The sequence below is a fragment of the Taudactylus pleione genome, unplaced genomic scaffold (genome assembly GCF_031769625.1).
Source record: "Taudactylus pleione unplaced genomic scaffold, aTauple2 ptg000061l, whole genome shotgun sequence".
Lineage (NCBI taxonomy): Eukaryota > Metazoa > Chordata > Amphibia > Anura > Myobatrachidae > Taudactylus > Taudactylus pleione.
Genome location: NW_028284463.1, coordinates 639,051 through 665,836, shown reverse-complemented (window position 1 = coordinate 665,836; position 26,786 = coordinate 639,051). Strand labels below are relative to the sequence as shown.

The following is a 26,786-nucleotide window of genomic DNA, read 5'->3' as shown; positions in this document are numbered from 1 at the left end:
AGGAGGAAGAGGTTCTTGATCTTTCCCTATTTTATTTTTATCGGAGAAAGTTTGGTCCTCCATTTATGTTATATTGATATATATACGTGCGGCTAAACGCACACAAACACAGAAAATATTATTTTATTTTGGCTGGAGAGTAGTGCACTTTGTGGGTTACACCACCCTTTAAGAAATGAGCCAGCCGGCTCTTTACTTATGGGACACAGGCGCACGCTTGGCGCTGCTCCTTTGTTGATGCACGTGCAGCCACAGTGCACACAATTCACAAACACAGAAAATAATTTTTTTTTTGGTTTGGACTGGAGTGTACTTTCGGGGGTTACAGCACCCTTAACGGTCAAGCCAGCCGGCCCTTTACTTATGACACAGGCGCACGCTTGGCACTACTTTGTTGATGCACGTGCGGCTACTGCGCACACAATTCACAAACACAGAAAATATTTTTTTTTTAGGTTTGGACTGGAGTGTACTTTCGGGGGTTACAGCACCCTTAACGGTCAAGCCAGCCGGCCCTTTACTTATGACACAGGCGCACGCTTGGCACTACTTTGTTGATGCACGTGCGGCTACTGCGCACACAATTCACAAACACAGAAAATAATTTTTTTTTGGTTTGGACTGGAGTGTACTTTCGGGGGTTACAGCACCCTTTAACGGTCAAGCCAGCCGGCCCTTTACTTATAACACAGGCGCACGCTTGGCACTACTTTGTTGATGCACGTGCGGCTACTGCGCACACAATTCACAAACACAGAAAATAATTTTTTTTTAGGTTTGGACTGGAGTGTACTTTCGGGGGTTACAGCACCCTTAACGGTCAAGCCAGCCGGCCCTTTACTTATGACACAGGCGCACGCTTGGCACTACTTTGTTGATGCACGTGCGGCTACTGCGCACACAATTCACAAACACAGAAAATAATTTTTTTTTTGGTTTGGACTGGAGTGTACTTTGGGGGTTACAGCACCCTTTAACGGTCAAGCCAGCCGGCCCTTTACTTATGACACAGGCGCACGCTTGGCACTACTTTGTTGATGCACGTGCGGCTACTGCGCACACAATTCACAAACACAGAAAATAATTTTTTTTTTGGTTTGGACTGGAGTGTACTTTCGGGGGTTACAGCACCCTTAACGGTCAAGCCAGCCGGCCCTTTACTTATGACACAGGCGCACGCTTGGCACTACTTTGTTGATGCACGTGCGGCTACTGCGCACACAATTCACAAACACAGAAAATAATTTTTTTTTTGGTTTGGACTGGAGTGTACTTTCGGGGGTTACAGCACCCTTAACGGTCAAGCCAGCCGGCCCTTTACTTATGACACAGGCGCACGCTTGGCACTACTTTGTTGATGCACGTGCGGCTACTGCGCACACAATTCACAAACACAGAAAATAATTTTTTTTTTGGTTTGGACTGGAGTGTACTTTCGGGGGTTACAGCACCCTTAACGGTCAAGCCAGCCGGCCCTTTACTTATGACACAGGCGCACGCTTGGCACTACTTTGTTGATGCACGTGCGGCTACTGCGCACACAATTCACAAACACAGAAAATAATTTTTTTTTTGGTTTGGACTGGAGTGTACTTTCGGGGGTTACAGCACCCTTAACGGTCAAGCCAGCCGGCCCTTTACTTATGACACAGGCGCACGCTTGGCACTACTTTGTTGATGCACGTGCGGCTACTGCGCACACAATTCACAAACACAGAAAATAATATTTTTTTGGTTTGGACTGGAGTGTACTTTCGGGGGTTACAGCACCCTTTAACGGTCAAGCCAGCCGGCCCTTTACTTATGACACAGGCGCACGCTTGGCACTACTTTGTTGATGCACGTGCGGCTACTGCGCACACAATTCACAAACACAGAAAATATATTATTTTTTTAGCACTTGGGGGGAGCACCCCTGATGGACAGAGCACCCCCTGGACAACACTACAGCACTCCTTTAGGACTGGGACACTGCACAGGACTTTGGAGTGGACACAGCCCCTATGGAGAACTGACTGCACAACACAGTCCAGCCAGCCCCTATGGACTTTGAAGTAGTGGACACAGCCCCTATTAACAACAGCAGCACAGCACAACACAGCCAGCCCCTATGGACTTTGAAGTAGTGGACAACAGCAGCACTACACTACACTACACTACACAGCCCTAACTCCCACCCTCCCTCTTCACTGTCCACAGCCGAGTGAGAAAATGGCGCCGACGCGGGTACCTTATATAGGATCCAAAACCCGCGAGACTCGGAAGGCGGGATGATGACGTTTTGCCTCGATTTCATATCCGAGTCAGGCGGGAAAAGTCGAGCCTGATTCGGATCGGACTCGGATCGGGGGGGCTCGGGGGGGTTCGGATTTCAGAAATCCGAACCCGCTCACCCCTAGTATATACAGTATGTACCCACCCTCTATTATCTTACTCTACACCAGTTACATTGCTACGGCAGTGTATAGTGTATTACATAGGATATAATATACAGTATGTACACACCCTCTATTATCTTACTCTATACCAGTTACATTGCTACGGCAGTGTACAGTGTATTAGATAGGATATAATATACAGTATATACCACATGTACCCACCCTCTATTATCTTACTCTAAACCAGTTACATTGCTATGGCAGTGTACAGTGTATTAGATAGGATATAATATACAGTATATACCACATGTACCCACCCTCTATTATCTTACTCTACACCAGTTACATTTCTACGGTAGTGTACAGTGTATTAGATAGGATATAATATACAGTATATACAGTATGTACCCACTCTGTTATCTTACTCTACACCAGTTACATTTCTACGGCAGTGTACAGTGTATTAGATAGGATATAATATACAGTATATACAGTATGTACCCACTCTGTTATCTTACTCTACACCAGTTACATTTCTATGGCAGTGTACACAGTATTAGATGGAATATTATATACAGTATATACAGCATGTACCCACCCTCTGTTATCTTACTCTGCACCAATAACATTGCTACAGCAGTGTACAGTGTATTAGATAGGATATATGTAATGTATTAGATAGGATATTAGATAGAATATATTAGATTAGATAGGATATGTATATACTATAGAGTATATACAGTATGTACCCACCCTTTGTTATCTTACTCTGTACCAGTTACATTGCTATGGAAGTGTACAGTGTATTAGATAGGATATATGTAATGTATTAGATAGGATATTAGATAGAATATATTAGATTAGATAGGATATGTATATACTATAGAGTATATACAGTATGTACCCACCCTCTGTTATCTTACTCTGCACCAGTTACATTGCTACGGCAGTGTACAGTGTATTAGATAGGATATAATATACAATATATACAGTATTTTCCCACCCTCTGTTATCTTACTCTGCACCAATAACATTGCTATGGTAGTGTACAGGGTATTACATAGGATATATTATACAGTATATACAGTATGTTCCCACCCTCTGTTATCTTACTCTGCACCAATAACATTGCTACGGCAGTGTATAGTGTATTAGATAGGATATATGTAATGTATTAGATAGGATATTAGATAGAATATATTAGATTAGATAGGATATGTATATACTATAGAGTATATACAGTATGTACCCACCCTTTGTTATCTTACTCTGTACCAGTTACATTGCTATGGAAGTGTACAGTGTATTAGATAGGATATATGTAATGTATTAGATAGGATATTAGATAGAATATATTAGATTAGATAGGATATGTATATACTATAGAGTATATACAGTATGTACCCACCCTCTGTTATCTTACTCTGCACCAGTTACATTGCTACGGCAGTGTACAGTGTATTAGATAGGATATAATATACAATATATACAGTATTTTCCCACCCTCTGTTATCTTACTCTGCACCAATAACATTGCTATGGTAGTGTACAGGGTATTACATAGGATATATTATACAGTATATACAGTATGTTCCCACCCTCTGTTATCTTACTCTGCACCAATAACATTGCTACGGCAGTGTACAGTGTATTAGATAGGATATAATATACAGTATGTACCCACCCTCCATAGCCAAACGCAGGGGGGTTTCCATCTGCCTGGAAACCCCCCTCCCCAGCCCACACCATGACCACAATAGAAATAGTAATATAATAGATTGTTATTAGTGCTGCATGTTCCTCTCAGTATCACAAATGAAATAATTAGCACCACCTATTGATCTTTTAACATCTATCAGCCAGTAATAAATAACCTGTGCACCAACTAGAAGATCTGGAAAACATGCACTGTTAAGGTGCCCACACACATACCGATCTGCACACGATCCCACGATGTGTGCGATTTCCCCTGAACTCTCCCCCGGCAGCTCCTACACATTATTTGGAGTAAAAAGCAGTAAGATCTATCGTGCATCTTAACTTTTTATTTTTTTTTCCCAGTGCATTTTGTCCCAGATTGTCAGATCTGCCCTACTGCACGGCAGATCTGACGATGCGATGTGCGACCAGCGGGGACGCGCATCGCATTGTGATCGTGAGTTAGGACTCACGATTTCCTCACGATTTGGCCACATTTTACACGATCTGTCGTCACGATTCGTCAAAATCGGCCAAATCGTGTAAAATATCGCTATGTGTGTGGGCACCTTTAGAGATGCACTGCTATAGAGCCCAATATGTACATATACAGTATATCCAGGGCAGTGCTAGGTTCTTCTGCTGCTCCTCCAGGCTCCCGGACTTACTCCAATAGTCTGGAATGGTGCCCACATCTAAAATAAATACGTTCAGCTCAGGCAGGATGGCGCTACTGCTGCATTTAATGGCTTACTGTGATTGCTGGTCCTCTATATGCTGGAATTAATACACACAATACACTTTGTATGACGCTTATTAAAGCTGGATAAGTACTAATTCTGCCCTCTTCATTGATTGGCCACACTCAGTCTAAAATTAAGCATTTGGAATCCCCCCTCTGGAAATCCTGCGTTTGCCACTGCCCTCTGTTATCTTTCTCTTCACCAGTTACATTGCTATGGCAGTGTACAGTGTATTAGATAGGATATAACATACAGTATACTGTATACAGCATGTACCCTCCCTCTGTGATCTTACTCTGCACCATTTACATTGCTACGGCAGTGTACAGTGTATTACATAGGATATAATATATAGTACATACAATATGTACCTTGTGGGGTACAGAGGCTTTCTACCCCTATACCAAAGTATGCAAAACTCTGCTCCTGTATTATTCAGCTGGCTGTGGAGATAAGTAAACCCAGCACACACTTTGTGACGAATTCAACTCAGCTCTGAGGAACTTCCTCTAAGCTGCCTTTATATAGGTTCAAAACTGCTGTGTTACCAGCATTTGCCAAAAATGGTTATACAGTAAAGCGTAAGTTTCATTGGTTAACAGCTCATAGGATGTGTCAGGGGGTCCTCATTCTGTCTTTCTCTTCACTGTGTCCAAACTTAGTGTTCTATTTTGGGCATTGTCAGCTGTTCCTATGTGTCAGCTGCTGGTTCAATCTCATGAGTTTTGTGTAAAGGAAAATAGATCTTTTTTTTTTTTTTAAATACTGATACTTATATTTTAATAAATACCCTACAAATTGTTATAAACCCTCACAATCCCCTAAATTTATATTAAAATATAATATCCCTGCCTTACTGGAGTCATGGCAATCCCATTGTAACTATATTCCATAGTCACCCTAATGATGGTATTTAAGTAGATGCAAGCATCATTCATTACTAGAATCCCCAAGAATCCTGGCACATCTTTCCCTAGCTAGAGGGGTTTCTTCCAACGTCAGTACTACAGAAAACACATTTCTTCTGAGGTGTGATCAATGTCATTCTTTCACATGCTAAACACTTACACTTTTGTTCGTTAGGAGGATTGCCACCTAGCAACAGCTGGTGAGTGGATGAGCAAGCCCCCCGAATACCGATAGGACAAGATAAAGTGAAAAAATGTCACTTACTTAGCCTGTCCTTACACAGGAGGGTGGGGCTAAGCAGCTGCTCTCTGACCTAATGGTCATGTGACCACTTGAGTCCGCCTTCAGGCAGATTTTTCTACAGCACACATAGTTGCCAAGTCCACTTATAACAAGCGGAATTGGGCTTGTTGTTTTTGCAAGTTGCTTGTTGCTTGTGTTTGGGCTTGTTTTTTTAAGGTTGCTAGTTTTTGAGCTTGTTTTTATTGTGTGCATTGCCGAGGCACCCCTGGAGGTAAGTAAATGTGTGTGTGTGGTGAGGGAGGGGGGAGAAGGTTGTGTCTGGGGAATAGAGGGCAGTAGCCAGTGGGCAGGGTGAAGTTGGAGGGGGCAGGCAAGAATGAGAGGTAAACTAGATGGTAGAAATGAGACAGGTACATGGGGGCGAGTTAAAATTACTGAGGCTGTTAAAAAGAGGGGATAATGGAATTAGACAGGTGACAGAAATGAAGGAGGTAAAGAAGAGGGGTGAGAGGAATGCGGAGAAGAAGAGTCAGGTAAAGGAAAGGTGGGTACACACTAGATGATATGTCGCCTGATCCTGCTGATTGAGGTGACATTGTCCAAATTGGCCAGTGTGTACCCACTATGCGTGACCCTGCGCACTCCTGCAGGTTGTCCATCGGGGTCATTCTGTCGGCCTGCATGTAGGATTGATGGAATGACCCAGATGCTGACGCTGGAATAGTGGATGGAGCCGGTCCCCGACAAATCGGACGTTTGGACACCACATCTTGCAGTATGTATTGACTGCCTGATATATATTGCATGGTTGGGCATTGCATCGCTGGGTACACACATATCAGCAAGTGTGTACTCAGCTGAAGACTGTCAAGGGAATGAGGTATGAAAGAGGGAAGAGGTAAAACTATGCTGATGTAGAGGGAGAAAGCAATATAGGCAGATAAGGCTGTGCATACACTAACATATTTAGGTTAGAGAAGAGGGGAATAAAGGAAGTTAGGCAGATAAAATCTGAGGACAAAGAGACACCCAATAAATTGGGCTTTTTATTGGGCTTTTTAGGATTGGAACGGGCTTGTTTTGGGCTTGTTTTTTACTTACAGGTTGCTTGTTTTCCATTTCAGAGTTGGCAACACTGTTGGCAACACTGAGCGCAGACATGGAAGTAAGCTGGGTCTGTTTCTCTGACAGAATACTACCAGCTGTCCTCCCTTGTCCTGCCATAATGTGACAGGAGAGCCACTAAGCAGTGCTGGTAGTGATTATTTATCATTTACACTGTTATTTATATATTCAGGTGAGTGTGATGTTTGTTCTTCCACCTCAGAGTCTGAGGTAAAGTCACTGCCAACAGAAATCTCTCTCTTCTGTTCAAGAGATAGAGATAAAGTGGCTCTTCCTGCTGGCAGTGATTCTCTCTCATTTAAGCTGTCAATTATGATGAAAAATATATTTTTTTTCTACCTCAGAGTGTGAGGTACAAATCACTGCCAGAGACACCTCTCCCTCCAGAGATTACTCAGGGATGCTGGCTCAGACAGAAATGTAGCAGCCCCCAAAATTGCCAAAGGTGGCAAAACATAAGGTGCAAAAGTGAATATGGAGGAAGATTCACACAGGGATGCCTGTTCAGGCACAAATGGATAATTCCCTGAAATTGCCCCATGGCAGCAAAATATAAGGTGCAAAAGTGAATGTGGAGATAAATTCACACAGGGATGCACTATTTGTCCTAAATTTGACTCATCTTTATGTTCACATGGGGGTGATCGGTCCCAAAGCGACCCAATGCACCAAATGTTAAGGCAAATTCAGTTTAAAAATAATTGGTGCTGCTGGTCCCTTATGTTCTGTTCAAAAAGATTGATTCTGCCATACCTAGGAAGCTAAGCAGTGTGAGCCCTGCAGTGCTCTGGATGGGAGACCAGGAGTTGTTGGCTTTTTCTGCATAATAAAGTCTCTAGTAGCTTTTAAGTATATCTTACTCAAGATAATAAGTAGAGCCACCCTCATTATTGGCAACTTGTCATGCCCATTCTGGTAAATGCAGAACTCTTGGCAAGATTTCATAGGTGAGGTCAGGGTTTACATTCAAGACCCACAGGTCATGCTCAGACAGACAGCTCCTAAAAATACTTTTAAGCAGTCAGAGTATCCTCATTTACTCTTCTTTCTAAGATAAGCTCAAGGAGTTGCAGCCCTTTGCTAGACAAAGTCTTGTCTATAGCTGAGCAGCTCCTTGTCTAAACAGTATAGCTTAGTAGTAGGGCCTCCAAAGTCTACACGATTAATTTCCCATAGAGGTGAAATGTGTCATTCAATGACAACTAGAGCTAAATGTGAAAGCACTGTTTACATATATCAAAAAGTGAGGGTTTTGAATAAAAGGACTAACATATATCCCCTTTTTATTATGGCCACTAATTGGGTTTGCCTCAAATTATACCTATAGGAGGTTTTCCATTTGGTCTCAGTCTACCGCAACCATTGGAATCTTTGCCATTTTCTAATAAAGAGACCGCCTGCTTCAGTGGACTGTAATGGTGGTTGGACTCTCAATAGCACCTTACACCTGCACACGTTTAATGAAAGCAGAGGTTCCATACTATGTTATTGTCACCTTCATCTAAAAGGAATCCACTACATATTAGCCTGGGACATATTAATCAGTCACCAAGGTCTAACTCTGTCTACCCTGGCCAAGCTCGGATTATCTATAAATTAGATAAATTATTTTATGACTCCATGCCATAGGAAATATCCCTTCTTTATCTCTGGTGTTTCTTCCAGAAAAGTGCCCAGAATTAAGTTCAATGATAGTTCAAAGTCAGAATATACATTTAAAGGACTAAGTTCCCTTACACTGTAAACAATTACAAAACCTATTTAGATTTGAATTTCTAACAGTTGGGGAGCATTCACTCAGAACCAGGCAGTGAAAGGCAAATGGTACACAATGGAGCAGTAGGTTTATATCAATCTGCTCAAGTTAAGGCCAGCCATGTTAGTCCTTAGAGATTTAAATCCCAGTCACCTACAGGAATTTGTAGTTTAAATTTGTCTGGTTAACAACTGTGGTATCTTACCTGAACAGGATGGCACGCTCTTGTTCTCTGTCACAAAAACCCTAGGGATTAGGAAATGGGCCATTCAAAGGCTATTCATCTAACAACAATTGCATTCTGGGAAACTAATGAAACTAATGAACTGGACAATTCTCCATCAATATCTGATTTTGGGCAATGAGGTCTTAAATATTCCAAACAATAGTTTGAACCTCCAGGGGCTCCTTGAAAAGATCATTTTGCAACTCTTTTCTGAAGCTCAGGTTCCCACCTTTGTGTCCAGAGTGTGGAAACATGGATCATTAAGGGAGGATGTAATGTCTTGACCAGGGTCAGACCTTCTCCTATATGTTCTCCCACCACCTGCTTTTTACTGAAGATACTGCACAAAATGAAAGCAAACCAGGTATCCCATTTAATACTAGTTTATCCTCTCTCGCCATATAGGGTATTGTTTCCTCTAATCAATTAGTTGTGCAAAGGGCCCAAAATTCTTCTGCAACTCTCCAAAGACTGCTTCCAGGTTCTTCAGATCTCCTGGACAAGTTGCCACCGTGCATATTGAGAATTACATGAATGGGTTACTAAAAAGACTCAAGATTGTAATTTTCTACAGTAGTCCTTATCATAGCCTCACTGAGGCCATTCAAGGACCAGATATTCTACCATGGTTAGAAAAGTTAATGTATGGTATAGTACTACTAATACAGCTAGAACAGCTTCTCACCTTCCTGGACTTCTGGCTGCCAAATATGATGCAGGCCTTGCATCAGCCACCATCTGCTGTTATGGTTCAGCTCTTGCCTTTTTATCACCACGGCTAACTGAAGACATTTTACTTACTCAGAGGAGTTCTTTCCTACCCAGCACGTTTAAACCACAGTGCTCTAGTACTTTGAATATAGAATATATGTTCTAACCCTCTAAGCTGCCTTAGACACAAGTTCAGAGAGTATACTTTTATTAATAACATTTGCTTTATTACTAGATTTAGCCTTAGAGGCCAGGTGTGCTGGGCTAATCTTAAATTATATTACCAATCCAAAACACCCTCCTTTAAAAATCGTATAAATCCAATTATTTGTTTGGTAATTAATCTCATAATTGAAACTTACTGCTCCATTAAAAGGTGAATCTTCAAGGTTATGTATCACTTGCCATTAACCCCTTTAAGGGACGCTTACTTCAGTCCTATTCCCAAGAACAAAAAAAGTTTGCAGGTTATAGATTCCTGCAAACTACTGTTTTCCACTCGGAGGCACTCTTCTTATGTGTGACAAAGGGAGTCCCTACCAGTTCAGATGCCTTATTTACCATTTTCCGAAAACTATCAGATAGATAGCAATTTCACAGAATGGGCAAAATTAATACCATAATTATAACTATTACTAGGTGAATGAGACCACTAAACATCCTTTTGACTGAAGGTGAGTTACCTGTGAACACATCCCACCAATGGTGCTGTAAATTATCTTTTAATTGTGCGGCTACTTCCACCAATTTCTCTGCTTCTGCAACTGTCTGCATTTATGTTTAGTTTACTTTCTGCAAGTGGTGAGCAAGTTTTTCTGTATTATTAATGGCATTAATGATACCTTGGAGATTAACTGTAAGGTTATTGGGAGGTATCTTAGTCACCTGAAATTCAACGTTAAATAAGCATCCGGAAAAAGGATTTGGTAAATTATAGAGGGCAGTGGTATTCATATCATATGTGACTAGGCATTCAACCTGAGGCTCTACCTCTAAAAACATATCCACCTCTTTATCATGTAATTCCTAGGTACATACACTGGTTGGGTGTTCTAACTTACAAGGCTCATATAGCTGTGTTTGTTAAGGACATACTAATCCATCATCAGTATCAGTACAATAGGGATAAGTCATTTGTGCTATTACTGGTGTTTATGTGTGTACCTCTCATCTGGGGAATCTATAACTGAGTGCCTCCAGTAGTTGTCCACAAGGGGACTGGTAAGATTAAATACTTACACATCACCTGTCTCTGTGTGACATTATACATATGAATGTCACCCGTGCAAAAGTCATCAGCACACAACATTTTCTTACTCTGAATTTGTAACCATAATAAGAAAGATATATTAAACATCCTTCTATATACTTGTTCATTACCTGTCATTAACTGTGTTTGTGCTTTGCCCTTTTGCATATGTTGATGCATGGTTCTAAGAGAACATTCAGTCCATATGAACAGTTTAGAAGCATTTGTTGACAGGTAAAGTGTGTTAAACAATGTGCTATTGAACACCTGTAAATATTCACTATTCCAAGATATACTGTACTGGCCTATAATGGGGTAAATACTGTAGGCATCCATGTAGCTTGTATTGTAACTAATTTTCCCATATCTTCTCCTGCATTACTAATTTTTCTGGCTAAAGTTTCTATATCTACACGTAACCCTATACCTGTACCTGATGCTCCTAGCAATGTATCATACCATTCTTTCTTCTGCCTGCTATAGCATTTTGGGTCTGGGGGGAAAGAAATAGTGACTCTTAATATAGTGGTTTGTCTTTGGGTACCCACCTTTACACAAGTGGAGGGAACTTTAACTAGTGAGTCTTTCCTAATATTGGGCTTATTATTTAGGACGTACATCCTCACCATCATTACTGAATTATCTGGTAATTGTGTGGCATTAGTGTAAACTAGCACTACACCACTTTCTATAGTTGTTGGGCTTCCTATGGGTATACCAAGGTCTGTACTATTGACACTAAATACCCTGTGCCCACATAAATCCTTTATAGCCCATAAACTTATCAGTACAACACTTAATTTTTATTCCACTTATGATAGTAATATTATCCTATTCCCTCGGCACCCAGTAGAAATGCCTCACATTATATTGTGATAAACTTTTTATATATATTGAACCACCAGACCAGGTTACATTCAATATTCTACAGGGGACATCTGTTGACAGGGAGCAGGTATTGTTTTTCGATTTGTATATCCGGTAAATCTGGTTACTATAGGCTACCCTAGAGTACTCCATTTGTCCTCCTGGTTTAACCTGGTGTGTGTGCCATACCCCTAGACTAAGTATAACCAATATTATTACACAAAAAGGATTCATGATGGTGGGTCAGTCTTGACTGTCAACTTCTTGCAGTGTGAGACGCGTGCTTTTTCCTCCAATTTTCATCTGCAAATTACTTCACTTACACATTTCTTGGCTGTTGTTTTTGCAGTTGCTTTGGCAACTGGCCAAGCCTCTGGCCAATTAGAGAAGAGGTCTGTACAGACAAGGGCATACTCATATATCTGCACCTTAGGCAACTGAATATAGTCTATCTGCAGTCTCTGAAATGGGTATAATGGCTTTGGTTTATGCCTTTGTGGTACATTCACTGTGTCCTGGATTGTGTTTCCAACACACCTGGCACACTGCTACGTATGCTGTAGCAGCTCGTTTGAATTATGCAGTGGACTGTGGGCCATCTGGGTCATCAGGGGATATATAGCCCTTGTGAGCCACCACCTGGTGGCCTTTGCCCAATGCATATTAACACATGTGGCTCCCTCCTACTCTGAGCCTTTCTTTTCTCCTTCTATAGCTTGTTTTTGAAACTAGTGTAATGTCTGTATGTCCATGGGGTCTTTCTTTGTGTCTATTTCTATATCACAGAGGACTGGGATAGATAACAGTACAGCTTGCTTAGCCGCAGCATCTGCTGTGGCATTCTCCTTGGCCTTAGCTGTTTTCTACTTGGTGTGTACTTGCACCTTTAAAATGGCTACTTGGAAGCTTTAAGGCCACAAACAACAATCTAATGAGCTCAGCATGCTTAATGGGACCAGCCAAGCCCATAAAATACCTACTGTTCTAAATAGGCCCGAACTCGTGGGCCACACCCCAGACATACCTGGAGTCAGTATAAATGTTTGCTGTCTGATTTTCAGCCATTATACATGCCTCAGTGAGTGCACTCAGCTCTGCTTCCTGTGCTGAGCAGGAAGGTGGGAGTGGTTGCTGAATCAATATCTCCTCTAAGGTGGTGACTGCATACTCTGTTCTTTGGGACCCTTCATGATAATATCTAGAGCCGTCTACAAACAATTCCCAGTCTGGATTAGATAAGGGAACATCTAGCACATTCTATAGTTCCTTCATTTCCATTTTCATAAGTTCAAGACAATTATATTCAGAAAATGTTTAATTTGTGGTTTTATCTGACTGTATTTGCAGTATATTATCCCCCATATCATTGTCATTGTTCTGTTCCTTATTGCTATTACCTAATATGTTGTCAACATGTGTATGTATGCAGTAGCGGATTTAGCGCTAGGCAACATAAGCGCCCGCTTAGGGCCCGGCGGCTCGCAGGGGGCACGCTCACAGGGCTGTATGGAGGCTTGTTATATAGTTTCATGCGGCCTCGGCAGACTGTCAGCAGCATCTCATGATCGATTGGACAGCTGCCGCCGGGTGCCGCTCTGTCTGTTTTACTCATTCACTCTCCTCTCCGAGCCCTCCCCCCTGCACTGTACTGCTTGTTATGTCACACACTCAAAGAGAGGAGCCAATGGAGAAGCTGAGCCGAGGTGCCGTGCTGCTGCCTTCCAAGCTCCAGAGATAGGGTACAAGAAGAAACAGATGGTGAGTGTAAGCAATTTTGGGTGGTGGATTGGGGTACCTTAGTATAGCTGCAGCAGCAGTGGGGGGGAGAGGGTCAGCCGCAGAAGGGGGGGCTGGCCGTAGGGGGGTTGTCTGCGGAGTTGGTTGTTTCTGGCTGGGAGTCAGCCTACTGTTGGGTATTAGATGGCAGTGTGATTAAGCAGCACTCACCAGCTCTAGTAGATATTGGGGGGGAGGGGGGGTGTCAGCTGAGGGTGGTTCCATCCACGTGGGGGGGGGCTGCGAAGTTGGTTGTTTCTTTTTGGCTGTAGTTTATCAGACTGGGCTAGACCATGTTATACATATTAAATATGCGCATTATTATTTCCTATATTATGTCATTCTCCAGACCCTTGATAAAAATATAGAATACAATAAACAAATGAACCGTATATGATAAATTAGTGCTCTTCTAATAAAGTACATTTTGCAACACAAAAGGCTGTACTGTACTTCTCATGCTGAGTTATATAATGCTGGCCCCAATGCAGGAGTCTCAGTGTTTCTTCAGACGATTGTTGCATACTGTGCATGTGTATGCATCGCAGTACATGCGAACCGGAAAGCGAATGCAGAGTGATACGCAGACCCATGGTACACTGACTGGGGTGGTCGGGTGAACTCATGCGTGCCAGTGCGTTTCAACGGCGTTGCAGGGGTGTGCATAAATTAGCCACTATGATACCATATGCAGCTTGAGGCCTCATAGAGTAAGCTGAAATATGCAATTCCTGAGTGAGGTCTGACCTGCCGTATATGGATCCGATGTTACTCAATGTTACCGATTGTTTTGCTATGTTGAAAAGTATACAGATGTGAGTAAGGGGAAGTGGCTGTCCTTATGTTAGGCTGCGATCGCAATGCCAATGCAAACATATACATATAACCGCTGATATTAGCAACTGCATTGCGGGCGTATAAGCAGATTTGCGATCTGTAGTGAATTAGGCCCTGTAGCTTCATTGCTGCAGTGGAATAACATGAGACAACCCTTTTAAAAACACAGCACCATTATATACAGTATGTTATATGTTACCGTGTGGCATAATATGTAAATGGAATTACTGTGTGGCATAATGTGTAAGGGACATTACAATATAAGTAGGAAAAATAGGGAATAAATCAGGAATGAAAATATAGTGTTATGGATTGTTTGAAGAAAGGGGGCCCCAAATCGGTATCTTGCTTAGGGTCCCATTAGGTCTAAATCTGCCTCTGTATGTATGTCTCCCCCACTATTGCCCTCTTTTGAATTCTGCGTTGGAAGCAATGTAGCAGGATTCAACACTGTGCACCTCTTAATGGTCACATTGATAGGGCTTAGTAGGGTTACCTCATACTTGGTTAACCTGGCTGCAGAAACATGCTTAGTTTTGGCCTGGTTAAGTATTTTTGTTACTGAGTGGGGAATCTGTATTATCAATGCGTGTCCAGCACTAAATCTGCTGCCTTGTCTTTAAGCAGAGCTGCAGCTGCAACTGCTCTTATGCAAGAGGGTGCTCCTTTGATTATACTATCAAGCTGCACTGAATAGTATGCCAGGGGCCTTTGTTTATCACCATGTTTCTGCACTAATACCCCTTGAGCATGTCCCTGTGTTTCATGACAGAATAGCATAAAAGGCCTGTCATATCTGGGTAATCCTAGTGCTGGTGCTTGTGTAACTGCAGTTTTTATCTGACTAAAAGCTTCCTTCTGTTCTGATGTTAATGTTACTGTTTTGTCTTTTGTATCGGTCAACACATCATAGAGGGGCTGCATTATGAGGGTTGCGTTTGGAATCCATTCCCTGCAATACCCTGTTAATGCCAGAAATGCTCTGAGTTGCCTGGTGGTAGTGGGTTCTGGCACTTTCTGTATAGCTGATACTCTATCTGTGTCAAATGTCTTGTACATTGAGAAATACAATGTCCTAAAAAGGTAACTTGTGCTTGAGCTGTTTGCAGTTTTTCTTTTGATACTCTGCAATTTTGTTCACACAGAGAAATAAGTAATGACTTGGTTTCACTTTAACACTGTCCCTCTGTATCTGCACACAGGAGCAAATCATCCACATACTGCAACAACTGGGTGGTCTCAAACTGTGGTCTACACCCTTGCAGCACAATGGACATAGGGCCTGATTAAGTGCCAGCTGCTAAGGCGCGATTGCTTGCAGCTGCTACGAGTGACTAAATGCAAAACAAGCAATCGCTCGCAATGCACATCGCAAGCGGGTAAACACCCATCCCAAGTAAAACACACACCCCGGACCATGTAACAGTACGAGTGACCGCTACATATGCAGTAGTCTGATGGACGCAGCCGTCACCCTGCTCGTCCATCACAATTACTTGCCAGAGTCATGTGTTCTCATCTGATCTTTCGTTTCCATTTTTAATTGCTTATGATGTGATTGCAATCATTGTATAACTGCACCTTTGTTCTGTTTCCTGATTATTTTGTTTACTGATATAGGAAATGCCTACTTTTTTAAACACACACGCACACACTTTATATGTATAAGTACATAATATCCATATATATATATATATATATATATATATATATATATATATATATATGTGTGTGTGTGCATATATATAATATGTATATGTTAAATTAAAATGTACATATAGACAGATACAAAGATAGATAGACAGGTAGATAGATAGTTTTTTATTATAATTTCAAATTAACTAATGGAATATGTTAACATATAATAAAAACACAACACGTTTTTATCTTTTTTGTTTTTTATTTTAAAAATGTAACAACTATTTAAATGTCCCTTTGTATCCAGGTGATGGCCTCCAAAATTAATTGCACAGCTGTACCTATTACAGTGAGCTCCCTCTGGAGCACATCCTGCCATGTGTCCTCTTGTTCCACTGAAATGTAAATAAAATAAAAAATGTTGTTATTGATGTATTTGTTAGTCAATCGTAACAGTTTAAAGCATCACCCATCCACCATAGCCATGAATGTTTTGGGTGTATCCCTTCACTGGCTAATAGTGCACAGTGTAGCACTAGCACATACAGACACCTGTGTCATCCTTGTTTAATAAATGCAGAAACACTTTGGAAACTAAAACCTGACATTGAAATAGTGATGCATCTTCTAAATAAAAACACATCTAAAAAATTCCATGAGGAATTAAAAAACACACACACACACACCTAATGTCTGCAACAGTTAAGCTACTTTTGAAATCAAGAAGTTTATTTTGTAAAATCAAAATGGTAATAGCCCTTTTGAAAAAACAAAATGGCTGCAGACCTTAATATGAAATAAACAAATAGGCCATTAAAAGCAATACATGTTTTTAACACAAACAACAAACCATAGATCCATACACATACATACAGACCAGGGCTTGCTCTAGGTGTGTTTGACCAGTGCGGTCGCACAGGGGCGCCACCCATAGAGGGTTGCACCCCTCCACAGCATCCTGATTTCAGCGGGACAGTACTGTCCCGCTGTTCCACTCGTGAGCCGAAATGGCCCATGGGTGGTCAAATCGGGAGGTTGGGGATCCCCACCACTGCAGCTGTGCAGCGGTGCCAGACCCCCGGAGTGTGAATGGATACCCCCAGCCTGACATGAAGGAATGCTTCAAAATAACATCACACAGGGGGCATGGCCTATGGTAATTAGGCCACGCCCCCAAATTCAGCTTTGCCGCGCACGATGTTAGGGCGCCTTCTCAAGGGCCAGCACAGGGTGCTCAGAACCCTGGAGCCAGCCCTGTTACAGACAAATACACACACACAGAAAGGCATACACAACACAAAGCATACACCACGCAAAGCATGGAAATGGAAATGCAGATGCAAACGGTATAGTGCCCACGAGGGAAGTAGTAATGCATTGTCCTTGGACAAGAGCAGAACTAAATTCCATCATAAATTATTTCCCTGATCCCAAAATGGAATTAGCCAAATGTCAAACATTTTTGAGAAATTTGGGTAGTTCACATGAACCCACTAATAAAGATTGGCGTGTGGTGTTAAGGGCCCATCTGCCACGCAATACCGACGTGTCAAAATTTATCACGGATTGTGCATTGGATGGTGACGTCCCCTTAACAGATCAAGTAAACCAAGGTAACATTTCCCGCATTGTAACTCAATTGGGTGTATATTTTCCAGTAGTAGTTAACTGGAACAAAATTTTCACAATTAAGCAAAAGGAGAGTGAAACTGCAGAAGACTATTGTGACCGGGCTCTGCAGGCTATCACCCAGTACACTGGGATAGAAGATATTAAAGATAGCACTCACCACAGGGGAATGATAGTCACAGTACTCATGGACGGTCTGAAAGACGATTTAAAGATTCGGGTTCAGACCTCACAACCTGGCTGGAGGGGACTCACAATAGATAACCTCATAGAGTCTGCCATAGAACATGATAAGATAATCACAAAGAAGAGAGAGACCCAGAGCGAAAAACTAATGGCTGTCAGTATACAAGCTCTGGAAGGAATGACAATAAAAACACAGCCAACCGACACACCTGCACCCACACACACCTGCACCTGAACAATTACACGTCCTCACCAATCCTACACCACAGCAAACACATCCTTACCCCACATATCATACACAACCACAGGCCTCATACTACCCACAAACTTCATACCTCCCACAATTCCCTTATCCTTCACATCCTTACCCTTCCTATCCTTACCCATACCCACCATCTGTCCCTCTTGCTCAAATCCCACAACAATCTTTTCATCCACCCAGTTCAAAATTATGTTTTAACTGTCACCAAGTGGGACACATAAGTAAGTACTGTAAAATGAAGAACACCACACAGGAACACGAGTTTCCCATGGGTTCATAGGTAACCCCAGTATCTTCTCCAAGGCCTTATATGACTGTTTATAATCTTTTCAACCTATCAATGGATCTGTTCTAATGTAAAATGTGGATGATTTATTGTTGTATTTTAGGTCATGTTTAAATTATATTAAACTGTTGTGCTTTATCTCCCACTCATAGGACACAAGGTTGCTAAGGATAAATGGCAGCCATGCCAGGCTGAGGTCGACTACTCGGAATACTATCCAACCCAGTGGCACAGGCATTATTTAGAGCAGTAGCTATTAATAACAAGATTTAATTGGAGGAATCTGTATGCAGATACTATATCCCTAGAATTATTAAAAATTATAGGGGGACTTATTTTACAGGTGACGTTTCCAAGAACATGTGTAAGATGATGGGTAACAACACTAAGATTATCCCAGACTGTCTTTTCCTTTATTTGCCCCCACCCTTGAGATACTGTTCAAGCAGGCAGCCTCATGTGAAAAATTGATAATGAGGTTACTGTGCAGGGTCTCACGAAGATGAATGAGAATAACCGAAATTGAAAGTGTTATTAACTAACATGTCTAATGCAAACTGTCATGATGTCAAATCTGGAAGAATTTGTTATGATCCAAATTTTTTTCAGCTCAGGTTGTTTGACTGATCAGTGGAAAGGTCCGTATCTGACGATACAGCATCCTCAAAGGGTGGCCATGGAAGATACGTGGGTCCATTCCACTCACTATAGGGAGGTTAACCAACCGGTGGAGATACAAGGCAGAGACAAGGCCGATAACGTGGACCTGTTGATTGCGAGCTTGTGCCGGAAGGATTAAAAAGGTGACGGTGAGATATCTGAGTTAAAGAAATGTGTAGATCAGTACTTCCAGCAATGGAGTGGTCTGCTGTGGTCATCCTAGTTCTTTTTCTTTCCAGAGTTTTATTTTTTGTCATGATGATCTGTTTGGGGATACTCAGTGTCTGTGATGGGGGACCGATAAAGGAGATGTGAGCTGATGGCGGAGCTGATGGAGTGGAGTCAGGAGGAGGCGTGCTATACAAAATCAGGGGAATGCCGGTCCAATTTCAGTACAGTAAATTGTTGTGAAAATGTGAATAACAATAATAAGGAAGAACTGTATTACAATCCTGAGTTATGATGTAGTGTATAACAATGTAGCCTGAGTTTGAGTGGTCGTGCATGGATATAACGTTTATGTTGTTTTAAGTCATCTTAGGTAATGCAGTCCCAACCCCTTCCAAGGCTCTCCTTATAGGATAGGTGCATCCCCACATCTTTCCCATGATCCCTTAAGGATCCACAGTGTGCGTATAAGGGCAGTTTTATGTCCCTCCCGGAGACGCATTATCTGAATGGTTCAAATGACCATACTGTGTTATACAATAATAACATTGAACGGTATATTCTCATGCATGGCTAAACAGATTCAGAATAGGTTGTGATAGCTCTTGATTGGCTATCAAAGGGTGGACTGTCGAAACCGAATAATTGGGTAGGACAGAATCTGTTTGCCAATCAGGAAAACCTGCACGACGCCATCTTGTGAATGGCAGCAAGACTCCATTTTAGAAAGGAAAGCTTACACAAGCGCCATTTTGTCAAAAATACATAGTACACAATCCACAGTGCAAAATTGATAAAAGTAGCAATTTTGCTACTCACAACGCAAAGTTGCTAAAAAGTAGCACAAACAGCTTTTTCACAATCTTCCCCAAACACCTACCGACGGTGTTTAGCAAACATAAAATAACTTTCCAACACATTAAAATCACCACAGACTTATATTTGAGCAGTAGCAAAGTTGCTAAAAAGTAGCACGAACAGCTTTTTAACAATCTTCCCCTAACACCTACCGACGGTGTTTAGCAGACATAAAATAACTTTGCAACACATTAAAATCACCACAAACATATTTGAGCAGTAGCAAAGTAGTGGTGTTTTCCCCTGCATTCACATTAACACATACGCGATGTAGCAAAAAGTAGCAAATTACTGGTGTTTTCCCTGCACTTCATGTTAAACATAGGACAACGCAAAATAGCTATTTAGATGCACAGCCAGCTTTTTAGTGACCTTTCCCAAACCCATACTGGCATGCTCACACACATACACAGAAGCCTTTCCAACTTAGTGCTGGTCGCTAAGTGCCCCACAGACACTCAAACACACAACACAATTTAGTGTCATTTCTCCCCGCATACACATTTAAAAGCAATGGTCCCGCAGCGTGAAAGGAATGATTATTACATGGTTTAAATTGCAATGTCAGCATATAAAGAAATGAATGTTTTTTGTAACTATGGCTTAGTGAATGACAATTGGACTGTTTTTGGTGCCGTACTGTTCTACTCGGTTCCCTCAGCATTCCGGTGGCATCGGTGAGAAGATCAGAACATGCGGCTATGAAATATGAATGTTAGAGACAATAACTTCTTGAAATGTTGTATGCCATAGTTTAGACTAGATTTATTATGCAGCGGGAAAGTGGACACAATCAGGCTGTTAGAGGCTGGGTTGAGTCTTTTCACTGACCTATGAATTGTACCGTATCGGAAGAAGCAAGAAAAGGAACCAATGAGAACCTGCCAACGTATTCCATTGTATTGCTTATCCCAGTATGGGTATATATGTGAGTGCTCTGAAATGGGATGCCAGTCTGCGGTGTTCTTGTTATGCTGTTTTGACGAAGGTTTCATTACTGATGCCGGTACCTGGTCCCAGAGCACACGCATATGTATTGACTGTACATTATGACCTAATAACTGTACAATTTATTTTGCGCTCATTGTTAGCTCATAGCGTGGTAACATCTGTACTTTTACCTGAATAATAATCTTTAGCATGTTGAACCGCTATTCAACTGTCTGAGAGTTTCATTAATGGTATAATTAAACACAACGCTAATTAGCGACATCATGTGGTTTTAGAAGGTATAGGCAGGTTTAGAGGTTCTAGGCAGGTGAATCTTAGAGGTTTATAGGCAGGAATGTACTAAAGATTTATTTACGATTCAACAATATAAACACAACACCTATCATACAGCATGTGACTCACCTAATCCCACAGCTAGCACATGCCTGTGGGACTTGTCATACACTCCCAACACTCCGCAGCTTCTCTTGAAAGTGAGTTGAACTTGGAGGGGCAGTTTTATAGGGTGTGTTGGTTACTTGTGCATTGCGTAGGGCACTGCATGGGAGTGGCGCACAGTAGTAGCGGTGTACGACATGGCTATAAATAGCAATGTCTGGCTTTTTGGATTTTGCAGTCATGGATTATGAGGAGGCCAGTATACTTGACTGCATGAATGACATACATGATTTTCTGGACAAATATGGATTGGGACCAGCATCAGAAAATGTAGATGTGGACACACTTGCAGATGTGGGTGTGACAAGTGTGTCTGTGCTGCCACCAGATGTTCCTCCTCCACTTCCTATAAACACATCACCTCCAAATGTGGCTGGCCCATCAGATGGCAGGATACAATGTCAAGATATTCCTTGTAGGGTTACGGATACCCTCATCCAGGAGGTACTAGCCAGATTCTCTTTTAACCATAACATTCCAGTACAACATCGTAATGGAATATGGGTGGAAATATCCAAGATCATCAATCAGAAGCTCTCCACTATTGTTGATGCTTATTTACTCAGAAAAAAGTAAGTAATTTATATATTTTACAAACAAATGAAATTTTTTTTGATAATGTTGTTGTTTTTTCATGATTAAAATAAACAAAGTCTATTTTGTAGTCCCAATGTTGTAAGCCCAATGTTCAATATATAATTTGTGACATAGCAAGATGTTTTTTTCTAAATATTGAAGCTATAAATCTTATTAGGTGGGGTGACCTTTGCAGCCGACTCAAGATAAAGCTCAATTTATGGATCAAACACCTTAATGGACCAGGGGGTCCCCTCCCTGACCGCTTGGCTTTGACCCAAAGGCAGCAACAGATGTTGGGGTCCTTAGATTGGAGGTTTGTCTCGGAGGCCCATTTAGATCATCTGGAGCCTCCACAAGATGGCCAACATGCTGTGTCTGCTAATTATTTGCTTACATCTGTCTCTGTATCTGTCTATTTATGTGTAAAGTATAAATACTAATTTTTACTTCTTCAATTTTAAAGGACCTTGCTTGGATGAAGGCTGCAGTCAGGTGGGGAGACAGTACAACCTCCATCAACTGTCCCTTCCCCATCCACCACTGCCACCTTTGCCCAAGTCATCGATGGCCTTAGGGTGGCAGTGGAACGTCAAACTGCAGCCATTGAGGCAGTCCAGGCCAGCATGGTGGAGCAAACCTCGATTCTAAGGACAATAAGCCAAGATGTCAGGGAGATGAAACAACAACTCACTGGCCCAAGAGAAGATGAGGTGGACCAGTGCCCTGAGTTCCCAGCAGGGTACACAACAGTCCACCAGGATCAGTAAATTGAGCTATTCGGAGTCGGCTGCAAAGTAAAAGAAAAAGATTGATGATCTTGGATAATTTCCACCCAGATTTCAAAACGAACTTTATGGATGTTTATGGCCAAAAATTTAATCTGGTTAGTGCCCCTGGAAACCAATACGAGGAATAATTTGACATTGTATCTTGCCATCATATGTGCCATACATATTTGGAGGTGATTTTTTATTTGTAGGATGTGAAGAAGGGACATTTGGTGATGGCACAAAAGGCACAACCCACATCTGCAAGTGTGTCCCTATTCCAAATTCATCCAGAAAATCGTGTATGTTTTTTTTTATAATATTTTTAAATTTAAAATATGTATTTTATTTTATAAATCACAAATGTATTTATTTCAAGCACAAATTGTTTGGATTCCGAAATAATAAATCATTTTGAACATGTCCAAAAAAGTCAGTCATTTGTCTTTTTAGATGCTTGTTGATCCTTCTAAAACTACAATAAAAAATCAATATAGCTACTATGGAACTACGAATCCAAGCCTGGCCTGGCACAGTATAGCTATTAAGGCATGTATTTACTCTGGAATGGTATGCTGGGATGACGCCCTCTACCTCGGTCTACCAGTAAAAGAATTACACCGCTTGCAGATGGTACAAAACGCAGCTGCCAGGCTATTAACCAACCAGCCCCGTTCCAGCCACATAAAACCCACTCTCTATTCCCTTCACTGGCTGCCTGTCAGATGGCGAATTGCTTTCAAAGCCCTTCATGACCATGGCCCAGGGTAACTGAAGCAGTTTCTGATTCCTTACTGTCCCACTCGACAAAGGACTATTAACAGTACCTAGAATCTCACAGAATTTGTCTGGGGGTTGAGCTTTCAGTTTTGTGGCTCCAACCTTTTGGAACTCACTTCCCCGCACAGCTCGAGAGGCCTCCACTCTAGAATCCTTCAAAAATAGACTCAAGACTCACCTATTCACCCAAGCATTTCACTAATGTCCCTTGTTTAAGCTTATTTTGTATTTTGTACTGTAAATGTAAAGCACTTTGAGTCCTTTAGGAGAAAAGCGCTATATAAATAAAATTATTATTATTATTATTACTATTACACTTTAACTACACAAAATGAACAAATTTTAAAGATTTTGAAAATGAAAAAATATAGGGACAATAGTTAGAGAAATGCAATTTATTTGGTATTGGTATCTGTAAAGACATCACAAACAATCAAAAGGAGCAACTTGAAAAAATAAAAAAATATGTTAACTAATGCATCTACTTATACAATGCAATGAGTAGCACCTGCTACTACCTGTCTGATTACCTGACTGCAACCATCGGCTGCGTAAAGAACCATCGACTGCTCACGCAGTGCTTGTGGTAGACCCTGGGCTCCTGCAAACACTGCGAGTGCTTCAGTCAAAATAGATGCGAGGTGACATCTACAATGATGCTGTCTTTTAATTATGGATGCCCATAAAATGCAGTTTTTATGGTCAGACACGCCTGCGTTTGCTCCAGCACTCCCCCCGGTCATAAGCACCTTCCCCTGTTACCACCCACAAATGGCACTATCTGTCACTCAAAGTAGCGCTACGAGCACACGAATCCCCATCGCAGTGACTGGCTTATGAATGCGCACTGCATTTTGTATGCATGCGCGCTGTGCAACAATCGCCCGGCAGGGAGCGATTGCGCCTTAGTGACCGGCTCTGAAGGCCATTTTCAGAAGCCCATAGCCTCTGAAAATGTAGATGGAGAGGTTGCTCCTCCTTGGGGTAATCTAGTCCAGCAATACTGTTTGCCCATATTTGTAAAAGCTAAATAGAGCTGACACTTTGGTGTAAGAGATACAGAAATATGCATTAGCTAAGCCAATTACTGTGAAATTAGTTGCTATTGCTGGTATTTGGTTTAGCAAATTGTGTGGATTAGGCACTATAGGTACATCCAACACCAACCGTTTGTTTACCTCTCTTAGATCATGCACCATCCGGTATTCCTGTTTACCATCTGCCCCACCTTCTTTTTCACCAGAAATAGAGGAGTGCACCATGGGGACCTGAATTCTCTTATAACCCCTGGCCTTTTCCTGATCTCTGGTCAGTGGGTATTGTTTAATCTTTTCTGGCACTATACCTGGTTTTAGGGTGAGTGTAACCAGTTGTACATCTAGTAATCCCACATCTGTTTTACCCTTAGACCAGGGGTCTTCAAACTTGGCCCTCCAGCTGCTGTGGAACTACACATCCCAGCATGCACTGCCATAGTTTTAGCATGCTGTTATATAAAAAAGGTGGCAGTGCATGCTGGGATGTATAGTTCCACAGCAGCTGGAGGACCAAGTTTGAAGACCCCTGCCTTAGACCATAACTTTTCAGGGACCCCTGACAGTGAGTCAGGGACCATCACTTCTATCTTTGTCTGGTGTTGCAGCAAACATATTGCTGCTGCTAGCTGACATTGAAGATCCTGCCCTGTACTTCCTTTCAGTATTATATTACCATCCCTGTACTCAATGGTAGCTTGTAATACATTAAGGATAGCTGCTCTTAACAAATTAACTGGACAGGATGTGGAGGTCAGGAATTCTACAGGGACTTTAATTTCTTCTGACCCCACTGCAACTTTTATGGGCTTACTAACATGTAAGGATACGCTATGTCCTGTTAGTCCTGTTCCAGGAATTGTCTGATTTGTTACATATTTCTTGGGAACATCTTCTACTCTTAAAACAGTGCGGCTTGTGCCAGTGTCTATTATACAGTCAATTTATTTCCCCCACAGGTAGTGTCAATTCAGGGCCGTAGCTAGGGTAGTGCGGCTGGTGCCATCGTACAGGGCACCACAGGTCAGGGGGTGCTGTTTGGGCCTGTCAAATTTCTGTTTATTATCATTCTCACTTGCAGCTTCCTCTTATTTCATCCCCAGCATCTCCTGGCCTCCCCTATCTCTTCCCAGGCCCTTCCCCATTAGGCCATTCCCCTTTTTTTGGGTGCATTATGTCCCTTTGAAAAATGAGAGGGGGCGCCAATGCTCTTTCTGGCACAGGGCACCAAAAAGTCTAGTTACGGTTCTGTGTCAATTGTACTATTCCCTTGGGACCTGAGGTATTAATAGTGGATTGTGGGGAACCTAAGTTATTAGTAGTGGTTTGTGGGGGACCTGACCCTGGACGGCCTATTCCCTATGGGCTATGCACTGTTTGAATCCCTACTCCAAATTGCTCTGTTTTCTCTGCCCATTCCTTAATTTCTGACAATCCCTTTTCATGTGACCTGCTTTATGACAGAAGAAACATAACCCTCTCCTTTTTGCTTCTTCTGGTGATACTTTCCTATAATCTCTGGTCTGTCTAGGCCAGGGGTTCCCAACCATGGTCCTCAAGGCACACTAACAGTCCAGGTTTTAGGGATAGCCATACTTGAGCACAAGTGACTTAACTAGTACCTCAGTTATATTGATTTAACCATCTGTGCACAATCATGGATATAACTAAAACCAGGACTGTTAGTGTGCCTTGAGGACCGAGGTTGGGAATCACTGGACTAGGCTTTGGTTCCTTATAGGGACCATCCTGCATCAAATAAACTGTTACTCTCGGAACCTGACCTCTCTCTCTTACAGTACGTTCTTTTTCCTTTCTTGATTTTGATCTTCTATTGCTCTTGACACATCCAGTACAGCTGGGAGTGTCTAAGGGGTAAATTTAAGAGTCGAGTTTGTGTGAGTTTTGGCGAGATTGCATGCTCACGTGAGTTTTGGCATTTTTTTCATCTTGCAAATTTTACTAAAGACAAACTCGAGTGAGTTTAGAAGTGAGTTCTCCCTTTTCACTGTTTAAACTCATGTGAGATTGC

The 26,786-nt window shown here is 41.8% G+C and overlaps 1 pseudogene; it reads right to left on the bottom strand.

Moving 5' to 3' along the window:
- Positions 1-10,257: 10,257 nt before the first annotated feature.
- LOC148534913 (uncharacterized) lies at positions 10,258-11,667 on the bottom strand (annotated as a pseudogene).
- Positions 11,668-26,786: the final 15,119 nt, after the last annotated feature.